We start from the raw sequence: 14011 nt of genomic DNA on the forward strand, positions 1-14011 counted from the left end.
ACACATTTGGAGCCTATCTGACAGTGGACAGCTTGCAGGAGTTTGTTCTCTCCTTCCAACATGGAGGTTCCAGGTATTGCATTCAAGTGCCTTTACCTCCTGAGCCATCTCACTGGCTTCTTCTTTGTTATATTGACTGTAAATAGAGCCCAGAATGTAGGCTCATGCTAAGAGTGTTTGTAGGTATTGTAGAGAATTCAGAGACATAGGTTTTTCAATAAAATAAAGACAGGCATCAATCCAACATAGAGGAGCTACAGGGCTTGTTTGGCTTATATTCTCTCTCTAATTACTCAATAGAGCTGCCTTGCTATCCCTTGGACTGCATCTGCTTCCTGTCTTTTCCTTATGGTATAACCAGGATGGCATTTCTAATGTACTCCTCTCATTATGCCTCTTTCAAGCTCTTAAGCAATTCCTACAGCCTTCATGTCAACTCTTTCTTTCTTAATTGTGTTTTGCATTTTTTTCTCATTCTCCTTTGCCTGAAATGGGCAGCTGTATTAGTAACCAGATTGCTAAGTTATCATCACCTTTGGGAGTCAGACCACACAGCGTCACCTCTCAAAAGCCATCCTTGGCATCTCTCTCTTCCCATGTATGAATTCAGTTTCTCTCCTCTTGTTCTCTTAACCTGTACTCTTTTATTATTCTTTATGCACTTGTGCATCAGGAATGCCACTGTAGGACATTTATTAGACTCTGTGTTGGCAGAGCCCTACAACAAAAACAATTTGCAACCGTCAACCTATAGACTAAGGTAAGAAACAAAGTAGGAATACATTTGGTTTCATGGTTATTTGCATTATTGTGAAAAATTTAAGCCAGTGTATGAACTACAAAACAAAAACAGAATGATAGTAAAAATGTATTTTATAAATAATATTAACCAATTCTTGGTAATATTAGAACATTTCCTATACAAACCCGTTAAATTATCAAAAATGTAACTCTAAAAATGTATGTTGCAGATGATTACAAATCATGTGTAAACAGTAGAAGAACAACTTGGAAAATATGATAAAGATTGGATAAACAACTTAGGAAAAAGCTGCATAAAAACATCTATGAATTAAATCAAATTTTTAAAATCGCCCTCTAGAAGATCTATAAATGATATATCATGCTTCTGAATGACATCATCAGTAGGGTGGACCAACACAGTGATTAAATGCAATGATAGTATGAAAACCAATTTTGAACTTGGCAAAGTACTTTTGGAGTTCACTGGCAAATAAAGTAGCAAAGAAAAAGTAAAAAATGGAGAGCAATCAGAGGAAGCCAGCAGTTCAGTTTTTAAAATGAATTGAAGTTGTAATTCTTAAAATCTTATATGGTCAGCCCTCAGTAGCCAGGGACACTAAACCCACAGAATCAAACAAATGTGGTTCAAAAACTTCTGAAAAATCTGCATCTGTTTTGAACACACCAGACTCCTTTCACAGTTTGGCAGCTATTATAAATTATCTAGAAGTGATTCAAAGAATCCAACAGAGAGGGGTCAGATTACATGCAAGTGGTGGACCATTTTACTTGTGTATCACAGGTCTGGGTATCTACAGGGGTCCTAGAACCAGTCCCTGCACACAGCATGTGCATGAATAGTCTACCAGATACCAGAAGGCACCCAACTATCAGAAGTGTTACTACCTAAAATGAGTGTAAACATAAGTGCAGTTACACATAAATACAAGAATGGGTGAAGCTGCAGGAATTGCAAAATAATAATAATAATAATAATAATAATAATAATAATAATAAGGTTTACATTTTGCTCTTATGTTCATGCTGTGTACAATTTTCAGATTAATAAGTTAAACATAAAAACAGCAAAACATGGAACTAAGAGAAAATATACTTCAATTTTAAAACATTTTAAAAATATAAATTTTTTATTAATTCTCTGAGAATTCCATACATTGTTAGAGTCTCACTCTGTTTTTATTTTGTATTTCATACAATGGCTTCCCAGTCTCATTCATCATTCTGTCTCTACCCAACTTTATGTCCTTTTTTGTAGTTATTTTTAACCTACCCAGTCCAATTAGTACTGGTTATATATTCTTGGGTGTGGCTATCCACTGAAGTGTGTTCCAACTACAAGAGGCCATTTGCAAAAATAAAACTAACTCTCCCTCTCCTAGCAGGTATAAATTGTCAAAAGATTGTAATTACTATGGCAAATTGAAAAGAAAAAGGATATAGGATGTTGGAAATATAGGTGTAAGAGGGTGAGGTGAGTGTATAATGATTTTGCCTCGATGGTCCATGTCTCATGAAAAGACAGTGCTTAAGTACAGAGTACAGATAGATGTTTTATTAATGTAAAATTTTAAAAACTTATTACTAATAAAAGGCAAATGCAAGTGACTTAATAACATTTTACTTTTATATGAAATACCCTTAAAAATAAAAGCTTGCTGATGGTCTATGGAGATTTTATGCAATACAAGGAAATTCTGATTCGTGTAATTGTTCAAGAAAGCAATGGAGTAATAAGGAATAAGAAGGATTACCATTGTTTAAATATAATTGTTCTATACTTATGAATGCATAATTAAAATGTCATTAGAAATGTTAATGAAATTATGTAAAATTATTTATTTGTAATTTCAAAATTTGGGCCTAATACACATTTTCCACAATGGGGACAAACTAGGAATTATTATGGTACATCCAGTTAATGTAATGTTAAGAAATCTTTAAGACTGATGAAATACTGTTTAAAAAAAAACACCTAGTAGTTGAAAAAGCATTTGTGCATAGAAAATGTTCCAAAAGAATATACTGATGTTTACTGTAGGTTTAAACCTCTGGCGACAGGATTACAGATGCTTAAAAATAATTTCTCTTCTGATGTTTGTGCATGATACTTTGTAAAATTATATATAATATATATTAAGGGCTAATTGTCAAGTATGAAAATGGTAGAAAAGTTTAAAAGGCAATAAATTGTTTGGCTTTTTGGTCTTGTCTTTATTAAAGTTTCATTGGTTTACATTCTTTTAGATCCACTGGCACCTTCCGTCTCAGCTCCTTTATTCCTTCCTTGGCTTTCCTCAGCTTCTTATGCATCTTCCTCTGCCTTGCTTCTGACAGGCAGAAATCACAGGGTGCTCACATGCTTTACGCACTGTCAGACTGTAGTCAACAGAGGCATTTGGAATGCCAGATTTGCCCCTCATTCTCTGAAGCTTAGAATATTCCTATGTACTTTCCATGCCGTTTCTTGAATTTCCTTTTCTGTGAATTTGTTTTCCATGGCCCTTGTCCATTATTTTGTTGTCTGCCTGCCTGCCTGCCTGCCTGCCTGCCTGCCTGCCTGCCTATCTATCCGTCCATCCATCCATCCATGCATCCATCCATTCATGTATACATCCATCCATGCATCCATCCATCCATGCATCCATCCATGCATCCATCCATGCATCCATCCATCCATGCATCCATGCATCCATCCATCCATCCATCCATCCATCCATCCATCCATCTATCTATCTATCTATCTATCTATCTATCTATCTATCTATCTATCTATCTATCTATCTATCCATCTATCATCATTTACTATGTATGTATGTATGTATGTATGTATGTATGTATGTACGTATGTATGTATGTATGCATTTTGCTGTCTGCTGCTATGACAGAATAGTTGAGATCATGAACTTAAAAGGGGAAACTGTTTTGGCTCAGGTTTCAGAGTTTTTGATCCATGGTCTTGTGGAATGTAGCTCTGTACCTTGATAGCACAGTAGACCACGATGCACATATCAGGCAAAGGAGGTCAGTTCATGTTGTATCTGTGAAACAAAGAGAGAAAAGGAATTCTTTGTAAGTTCTTCTAATGGCATGACTTCCTTTCTCTAGGCTTGAACTATCAAAGGCACCATAGGCTGATGACAAAGCCTCTAACTCATGAACTTCAGAGGCTTTCTGGCCTAGACTTTGGCACTCCCCCACTTGTCCATCTGTCTATCCATATTGATAATTTGGAAGTATCCTTTTCAGCCCTTTAAACACCATCTTTCAGATCATTCCCTTCATGTACTTTCTACAAAGTCTATAGAGCAAACTAAGCTTTGACCTATTTTTCTTATTTGTCTACCATGTCCACCACTTTGCATTTCAGTCCAACCTCTGAGTTTTTGTATCCCTGATTTCCTATTTCCTTTCTTACATCTTTGACTTTTTCTACTGAATTTCTCTGTCTATGGCAATACAAACTGATTAAGTTACTTTCTTTTACTTCCTTAAGCAAAGATTTTTACAAGTTTTTTTCTGTTATTCTTTTCCTCCCAAGTCTTCTGAAAGGTCCTTTTTCTATAATTCTTTTCCTTTTGGGTTGCTCCATTCTCAGATGGAAGCAGGTGGGAGGATGCTTAGCCCCTCTGCTCTGACCATTGGCATAGTGACTGAGTCTCTTGGCTGGAGACACAGATGGTGGGTAGGTTGGTGAGCCCAGCAACTCACACATTTCCTGTCTACTTCTGCTCTCCCAGACAGAAATGGGATCCACTCCTACGTCCACTGCCGGCTTGCTAGCATATGAAACAGATGGACTGCATGGAAAACTCTAGCCCTGGTTTTTACTGATTCTATTTCTGTCTCCTCCCTGGCCCATAGTACTTTATTTATGGAGACTACTATGCTGGTAGCCTACAGCCCATGTCTTGCCCAGGTGTTTTCTGAAGAGTTGCCCTCTCTGTACATAGGAATGGAGTTCTGTGAGATGAGAAATCACCATGTGGATGTCTTAAAAAAATATCATATTCTCAGTGAATGACAAGCTGCTGTCTTTCTGGCCAATGGCATCCATGCACTCCTCAATGGAGCATCATGTGGTGGAGAAGATGCAGAAGTTCTTCTATTATTTTGATGGACAGTTTTTAGAGTTTTCTTTCTTCCTTGGCAACAATGCACAAGGGTCCCATCTTGTTGTGTGAGGCCTCACACCACAAAGGTCAGATTCTTGCACTTTGTTATTATACTCTTTGTTATAGTTTTCATGAGTGTTAATGTTATTTATTATATCATCAGTGCAGTTTGAATGCATCACTGGGGAAGATACCACTGAAGTCTGATCCCGAGCTTAAGAGGCCTTACTTCATTCCTTATTTTAGATTATCAATGATCTTTACACTGAAAGATTTTAAGGAATGTTGGTCAGTCAGGCCAAGGCAGTCAGCAAGGAATTGTATGTTAGGGCTATTCTAAGTATTTAAGCAAATAACTTTTCATGAGTAGGATGCTTTTTCTAAGAGATTTTGAAATGTATTATCATTATTGTTGTTGTTGTTGTTGTTGTTGTTGTTATTTTAAGTCAGGGTCTCACTATGTTGCCCTAGCTTTCTTGGAACTTGCTATATAGACCAGGCTGGCCTTGTACTCATAGAGGTTTGCCTGTCTCTGCTTTTGAAATTTTGGAAAATACAGTTTTTTAACTACTGCTTCTAAAAACTTCTTTTTCATCAATTTACTTATATATTTCCTTTACATCCCAATTGTAGCCCATCCCTTCTTTCCTCCCAGTCTCACCCTCCCATTCTCCTTTCTTTCATTCTTAGTTCCCCTTCTTGAGAGCACGTCCCTGACCAAGCCTCCCTGGCAGATCAAGTCTCATCAAGACGAAGAGCATCCTCTCCCTCAGAGGCCAGACAGGACAGCCCAGCTAGGAGAAAGGGATCCACAAGCAGGCAACAGAGTCAGAGTCAGAAACAGTCTCTATTCCAATTGTTGGAGACCCCATATGAAGACCAAGCTGCATATCTGCTACATATGTGTAGGGGGCCTAGGTCCAGTCCAGTTATGCTCGTTAGTTGGTGGTTCAGTCTCTGCAATTCCCCATGGGCCCATATTAGCTCACTCTGTAAGTCTCCTTGTGGTATCCTTGACCACAAGGATATCCTCTGACTCCTTCAATCCTTCCCCTGACTCTTCCATAAGGCTCCCTGAGCTCTGCCTAATGTTTGGCTGTGGGTCTCTGCATCTGTTTCCTTCAGCTGTTGGATGAAGCCTCTCAGATCACACTTGTGTTAGGCTCCTGTCTTTAAGCATAGCAGAGTACCATTAATTGGGTCATGGGGTGAGAAATTGAGCAAACAGTTTTGGATATCATGTTTTTTATTGGTCTATCATTTTCATTGCTTTATATTTCAGTCCAATCTCTGAGTTTTGTATCCCTTATTTTCATCTTTCCTTCCTTACATCTTTGTCTTTTTCTACTGAATATCTCTGTCTATGGCAATACAAACTAATTAAATTATTTTGTTTCAAATTGAGCTAGTCAATGGTTGATCCTTTCCTCAATCTTTGCTCCATCACTATCCCTGAACATCCTGTAGGCAGGACAAACCTTGTTTCTAAGGTTCTGTGGGAATGCTGCTGTTCCTCTTCCTTCACTGGAAGTCCCACCTTGCCATAAGAGGTAGCTTTCCTTTATACAAACAATAAATAGGGTGAGAAAGAAATTAGGAGAACAACACCCTTCCTAATACTCACAAATAATATAAAATATCGTGGTGTTACAACTTTGAGGTGTAACTTTAACCAAGCAAGTGAAAGACCTACATGACAGGAACTTCAAGTCTCTAAAGAAAGAAATTGAAGAAGATATCAGAAGATGTAAAGATCTCCCATGCTCATGAATCAGTAGGATTAACATAGTAAAAATGGCCATCTTACCAAAATCAATCTAAGATTTAATGCAATTCTTATCAAAATTTCAACACAATTTTTTAGAGAACTTGAAAGAGCAACTCTTAACTTCATATAAAAAAAATTTTAAAAACTAAGATAATGAATATAATCCTGTATAAGAAAAGAACTTCTGGAGGTGTTACCATCCCTGATTTTAAGCTGTACTATAGAGCAATAGTAATAAAACCAACATGGTATTGGCATAAAATTAGATTGATCTATGGAATAGAATCAAAGACCCAGAAATAAACCCACACATCTAAGCACACTTGATTTTTGCAAAGAAGCCAAAATCATATAATGGAAAAAGGAAAGCATCTTCAACAAATGGTCCTGGTCTACCTGGATGTCTGAATGTAGAGGAATACAAATAGATATTTATCACCCTGCACAAAATTCAAGTCCAAGTGGATTGAAGACTTCAACATAAAATTTGATACACTAAGTCTAATAGAAGAGAAATTGTGGTATAGCCTTGAATGTATTGGGACAGGAAACAATATCCTAAACAGAACACCAAGAGCTCAGGCACTAAGATCAACAATTAATAAATGGGACCTCATGAAACTGAACAGTGTCTGTAAGGCAAAGGATATTGTCAACAGAACAAAATGGCAGTCTACAGAATAGGAAAACTTCTTCACCAATCTTATATCTGATAGAGGGCTAATATCCAAAATATATAAAGAAATCAAGAAATTAAATACTAACAACACAAATGACCCAATTAAAAATTGTGTACCTGGCTAAACAGAGAATTCTCAACAGAGGAATCTTGAATAGCCTAGAAGCACTTAAAGGAATGTTCAATGTCCTTAGTCATCATGAAAATGCAAATCAAAATGACTCTGAGATTCCATCATATACCCATCAGAGAATGGCTAAGATCAAAAATTCAAGGGACAGCACATGCTGACCAGGATGTGGAGCAAGGAAAACACTTCTCCATTCTTGTGGGAGTGCAAACTTGCACAACCACTTTAGAAATCAATCTTGTATTTTCTATGAAAATTGGGAATAGTTCTACCTCAAGACCCAGCTATACCACTCCTGGAAAATATGCCCAAAAGATATTCTACCATACCACAGGGACACTTGCTCAACTGTGTTCATATCAGCCTTATCTGTAATAGCCAGAAACTAGAAACAACCAAGATGTCCTTCAATCAAAGAATAGATAAAGAAAATGTAGTACATTTACACAATGGAATACTACTCTGTTATTAAAACAAGGACATTATGAAATTTCAGGAAAATGGATGGAACTAGGAAATATCATCTTGAATGAGGTAACCCAGATCAAGAAAGACATGCATTGTGTGCACTTACTTGTAAGTGGATAGTAGCCAAAAAGTACAGGTTGCCCTTGCTACACTCCACAGATTCAAAGAAGCTAAGTAACAAGGAAGGCCCAAGGGAGGCTGCTTAAATCTCATTCAGAAGGGGAAATAATATAGACACTGGAAGTGGATGGAAAGAGGGAACTGTGTGGGGGAAGGGGTTAGGAGGGAAATGGCGATAAGGATTAGGTATGGATATAACAGGGTGGGCATGAGAGGGTTGGAGAAAGAAGGGGGAATTTGTCGAAGGGGGTGCACCTCTGGACAAACCAAAGACCTGGAATGGGAGAGACTCCTAGGAGGATATGGTAGTGATCCCCCCTTTATTTAAAGATTTGAACTTTTGAAAAATAATGTATGTTTCTAAATTCTTCTGAACTATATGTAGATAAAAGTATAAAAATGAATAAAATGTCCTGCAGGAAATGCTTGAGTTTGTATTAAGAGTCAACAGCAAAGATGATACAAATGAAAAACCTAACGCTGAGTGACTGTGTGTGGTTAGGTACATTGCATGGATACTGCTGGTGTTGTCATCACTGCAAGCACATACACTTTTGTATCATTTTAATAGGTAAAAATGAAAGGTGACAATAACCTTTGCTCCAGTATAAGGTCTATATCAGCTATATATAATACTGCCATGGAAAATGGAGCAGGCTCTCCTGAGTTTGAATTTCAGAGAGATCATGAATATATTGTTTAGTATGATTGTGTTCCAGTATTCAGGACTTGTAGGAAGTATGTGAACACTTGTAGTAACACCTTAAAGCTAAAACAGAGATAAGGCTGAGGAGGCCAGGTGATAGAATTTTGGAGACATATATTTGTTAGATTCAGTGTCACTGCCACTAGGAAGAGGGAAGTCTATGTCTTTGCAGCAGAGCATCCTGAGATGAGCCTGGAGACTCCTCACTTGTAGTCCAAGCCAGGGAAGTGGCATGTTATGTTCCTGGATCACTGCAATTGGAAGACAGGCTGGAACTATGTACCTAGTAGCAGACCAAGGAGATGCTGCTGCTCTTAGAGCTGTGCCTGCAAGACAGCCAGGATGGGGACCATATTTCCTTTGGATCAGACATGATTCCATGGGAGGCGCTGAGATTCCAGATGCTTTGAAAAATAATTCCATTGATAGGTACTTTCTTCATCAATAGATAACATCAGCCAAAACGAGACACCCCTCTAATTATAGATGGTGAAGTTTGCTCCAGATGGTAAAGAAGGGAAGACTATACAAGGTAGGGTGGGGGAATTTCTGTGAGAACTGGCTGGATGGGCTAGAGAAAAGCCTAGAGAATGACCAGGGAGCCTGCATACAGATCCTTCACTCCCTTGGGTGGTTCTTCATTCCTCATTGCATATGAGTGGATGCTATGTAGGTAATTTTGTACTGCCCGCTGGGCAAGCACTTTTCTATTCTGGGGGATGTGTCAAGGGATCAGGAGACACAAACACTTGTTCTTTAAGAGCATCTTACTAGAATGCATCACAGATGGTGTGCCAAGCTTGGTGAGCACAAAATCGATTCAATGCTCTACTTTCAAGCAGAATCAGGAGTCTGGGGGTGGCAGTGTACCAATATTAACTACAGAGCTCAGTGTTGATTGGACAGCCCCAGGCTCAAGAGAAAAGGCTGTACTACCCTATGAAGGATGTCAAATGGGCTTGTGCCCAGTTCATTTAAAATTTTAAGGAATAAATTCATACATACTATGAATGGGATAATCATTTGGAACATATGCCATGCCTTTTCAATTGGCCAGAAGATAGTACAGGAATAGTAGTAGTGAAAGTTCCCAGATGCAACCATCATATATTATAGAATGTATTTGTTATTGTTCTCATTGTAACAATCAAATACCTGATAAAAGGCAAGATCAGGGAGGGAGGGTTTATTTTGGCTCATGGTTCAGTGGAATGCAGTCTATCTTAACATGGAAGCCATGAAGCTAGGGGTGGCTTGGTCCCTGGTGTTGGTCACGAAGCAGACAAAGATGAATGCCAGTACTTGGCTGGATTTCTTCTTGTTCCCTGTTTCTTTTTCATTTGACAATCAAAATTTATTATCACAGAAAGAAATGGGATTTTTTGTTTTCTGGAGAGAAATGCTATTGTCAGTCCTTTTCTCTTTTTTTCTTCACCTCCATGGATCATGGTTATGGAAGTGTTAAGACAAGGAAAGAGACTAACGCTCTGAGTGTGGTAGCTCCTGCCTGGAATGCCTGTCCTAGTGAGGAAAAGGTAGAAGGGTGAAGAAGAGGAGGAAGGCGTAGAGGGAGGAAGAGGGGGAAAGAGGGAGTAAAAAGGGAGGAAGGACTTTCAGGTTCTTGGGAAGCTTAGGCTATGGGGTTATTGGTGGTGGTGGTTGTGGAGGTGATAGAGATGTGAGAGGTAGTGGTGGTGGTGTGCGTGGTGTTGGAGGTGGTGAAGGTGGTGGTGGTATGGGTGGTGATGGTGGTGGTGAGGGTGGTGGTGATGTGTGGGTGGTAGCAGTGGGGATGGCTGATTCTAGGCTACTTTGCTATTAGAAACAGAAGGAATCTAGGGTAGAAACAACAGTAGCCTGGCAAAGGTGTAGAGTACCATTGAAAAGGAACAACATTTGAAATGACAAGACACGAGTGAGAGATTGAAAGAGAAACATACTTTAAAATATACATTTAAATAAGAAAAATGTGAAGTTGGAGGGAGAAAGTGGTGGAAGAGTTGAAGGGGAATGGAAGACATATTTGATGAAAATTCATTGCATGCATGAATAACTATTAAATAAAGTATTTAAAAGTAGGCATTTAAATATATACAATATATTTAGAGAGAAAAAGATACAGTTTAATTTGAGCCTTCAGTTATAGCCTTTTAATTATTTTTGCTTGTCAAAATAGTGTTTCCCTGACTATATCTGGCTTCCAGCTAGTGTCATGGTTCCATTTATCAAATGTCACATTCAGGGGAACACATTGTGTTGATGATTAAAAAGGTAAGATGTAAATAAAATGTGGTATAAAACATCAATAGATTGTCTAAGTTCATGTGAATTGATTTCAGTTTTCAACTCTGATATTTATGAGGTAGAAAAAAATGGAAAAAAGGATAATTGTGTAAGATCATGAATATAATTTAACACACCCACAAATCTCTTATGACACACAGTGTTTAAATATAGTGAGTGCATAATATAAATGTAAATGATAAATATAATACAGAGAGATAAGTTAAGGCTATCAGCTACTCAACAGCTAGCAACAAGGTCCCAAGGTCAAGCTGACTTCTCTCACCCAGAGAAGTCAGACTCACCACCGCTCTTAGGCTCAACTGACTTGCAACCTTCCTCTGTTTGGATGCATCTGGATGTTGGCATGCCCTTAGATGACCTAAAGAAGGCACTGTGAAGTTCTTTTGGGTTTCCAGTTAGTTATGTGGGCCACAGCAGGGATTATGCACCCACTTGAGAAGTTGAAAGTTTGTGTTAGTAAGTTAACGTGAACCTGAATCTGCAGGGAAGTTCAGAGTTTCCTCTGAAGGTTTAGTCATTCATTCCAGAGAAAAAAAATGAACAACAAGCAGATTAACCAGAGGAAACGCTTTTTTAAAAAAAATATTTATTTACCTCCCAATTGTTACATTCTTCCTTGTACCCCCACCCAGAGTTCTTCACCCACTCCCCATTCCCCTTCATGTCTGAGAGGGTGCTTCCCAACAACCCACAGCATCTCCCTTCCCTGAGGTATCAAGTGTCTGCAGGATTAGGTGCATCCTCTTCCACTGAGGCCAGACAAGGCAGTCCTCAGCTTCATATGCGCTGGGGGCCTTGGACCACGTATGCTCTTTGGTTGGAGGAAAAGCTTTAAGATTCATTGAGTCACATACATGTACAAAGCCAGTTGGTAAAGTCTGCAGGACTTCTTTGTGCAGGCCTCCATGGGGGCAAGGGTATTGTCAATGTTACAAGGGTAGTAAATGACTGTTAAGGAACATCATCATCATCATCATCATCATCATTATCATCATCATCATCATCATCATCATCATCATCAACAACAACAACAACAAAGTCCAAGAGACCAGCAATAACTTTGAAGCTTCTGGATAGTACTAGACTTACATTCTCTTCCTCTTGATATGACTTTAATATTTCTTGGGGAAAGATCTTTCAATGGGACTGAAAACAACTGCGTTCTGTGGAGGCTGAGCTAGCCACCAGGTAAATAAATGAAGGAACTTCAGAGAGAGTCTTCCTTGTACTTCAGAGGAGCAAAGACAACCCAGAGGCAAGAAGGCAGGAAGATGGCAAAGGGACCTTAATTTTGAGAATTCCATAGCTTGTCATGTCTAAGTTCTACCCTCTGGAGATACTATTTTCTAGACCCTGCAATAATTGTTGTAGGAGACTAGGGTGTCAGTGTTTTCTAGAACTCTCTGATCCTCTCAGCAGCCATTGCTAGGATACTGGGGAAATGAATAGTTATCATAAGATCACAGTGAAATATCAGAACTTAATACAATCCTGTAATGATCACTATATCCCTGGGCAACTCCCAGAGAATCTTTGGGTATCAGGGCAAACTGAGTCTACTACCGGGAACCTTTCCTAAGCTCTGAGACCTTCTTTGTGACAGCTCATTGGATATCTCCTGCTGGGACATCTTGGTTCTTTACCCTTTCCTCTCAACTCACTGCTGTGGTGATATTTGGCTAAAAAGAAAGGTTATTATGTTAATTTTCCCATAAGTTAGCAAGCTGCTAGCTTTCTGGCCTCCTGTGCATGAACTTAGTCTTAACACTGTCTGGTACTACTTGTGAAACCTAAGTAGATGTGAGAAGTACCTTTCACTCCTAGAATCAACTTGCTGACATTCAAATTCTGTGTGGTTTGCATAATGGAATACATTTCACCATATATTGTATTTCAAATTGCTTTAAAATCCCATACAGTAAAAACAATTTGGTTATTCCAGTATTGAATTTACTGAGGAATTATTGACAGTAATTGTATATGTATTAAATGTATGCAAGGAGGTGTTGAAACACAAAGCACACAGTGAAATAACCAGATGAATTAAATAACAGGTCAGTCACCTCACACAATTTGTAGTGTGTGACTGTGTGTGCATGTGTGTATGCATGTGTGTAGAACAGTTAGACTCTATGTGGCCAGTTTCGTGTATGGGCACATTGTTATTGACCATGGTTGGTGTGTGTATGTGTGTGTGTGTGTGTGTGTGTGTGTGTGTGTGTGTGGTGTATGTAAAACAGAATATATTTGGCCAGTTTTGTGTGTAGGCACATTGTTATTGACCATGGTCATCATGTTGCCCATGATTATCTGGAATGTTTCTTCTTATAGCTGAAAGCTTGGGTTATTTAGCCAACATCTCTCCATCCCCCCACCCCAGTTCTCCATTTCTGTCAACACTTAGCTACTTTTTCCCAACACATGTCTAAAGCTTATTTTTCTGGGCATGAGTTATTTCACTTTACCAGCCCTCTGGGCTCATCTAGACTGCTGCATGTGAGAGGATTTCTTTCTTATTTAAGTCTGAGTAATGCTTAACTGCATACAAGGATTCTATATCTTTATCTGTTCGTCTACTGATGACCACTTAGGTTGATTCTGTAACTTAGGTTTTGTCAATAATGTTGTAACAAATGTACAAACATTTCTTTGTGATAATAATTCATTTCCTTTGACTATGCACCCCCAAATTGGGTTGCTGGATCATATGGTAGTTCTATCTTTAATTTTAGAAGAACCTCATACTGTTTTCCATAATGGATGTACTAATTTAAATCTCATCAACAAAGTGAGAAGAAAATTCTGTGGTGTCCTAAATTTAGTGACAGCCCATAGGCAGAAAGAAAAGTTCACACTAACTCAAAGCTTCATGCTCCATCAACATTGTTCAGGAGTCATCTCCCCACCCCCATGTCTCTGTCTCTCTTTTCTCTCTGCCTACCCCATACCTCATATG

This window comes from Mastomys coucha, unplaced genomic scaffold (genome assembly GCF_008632895.1).
Source record: "Mastomys coucha isolate ucsf_1 unplaced genomic scaffold, UCSF_Mcou_1 pScaffold20, whole genome shotgun sequence".
NCBI lineage: Eukaryota > Metazoa > Chordata > Mammalia > Rodentia > Muridae > Mastomys > Mastomys coucha.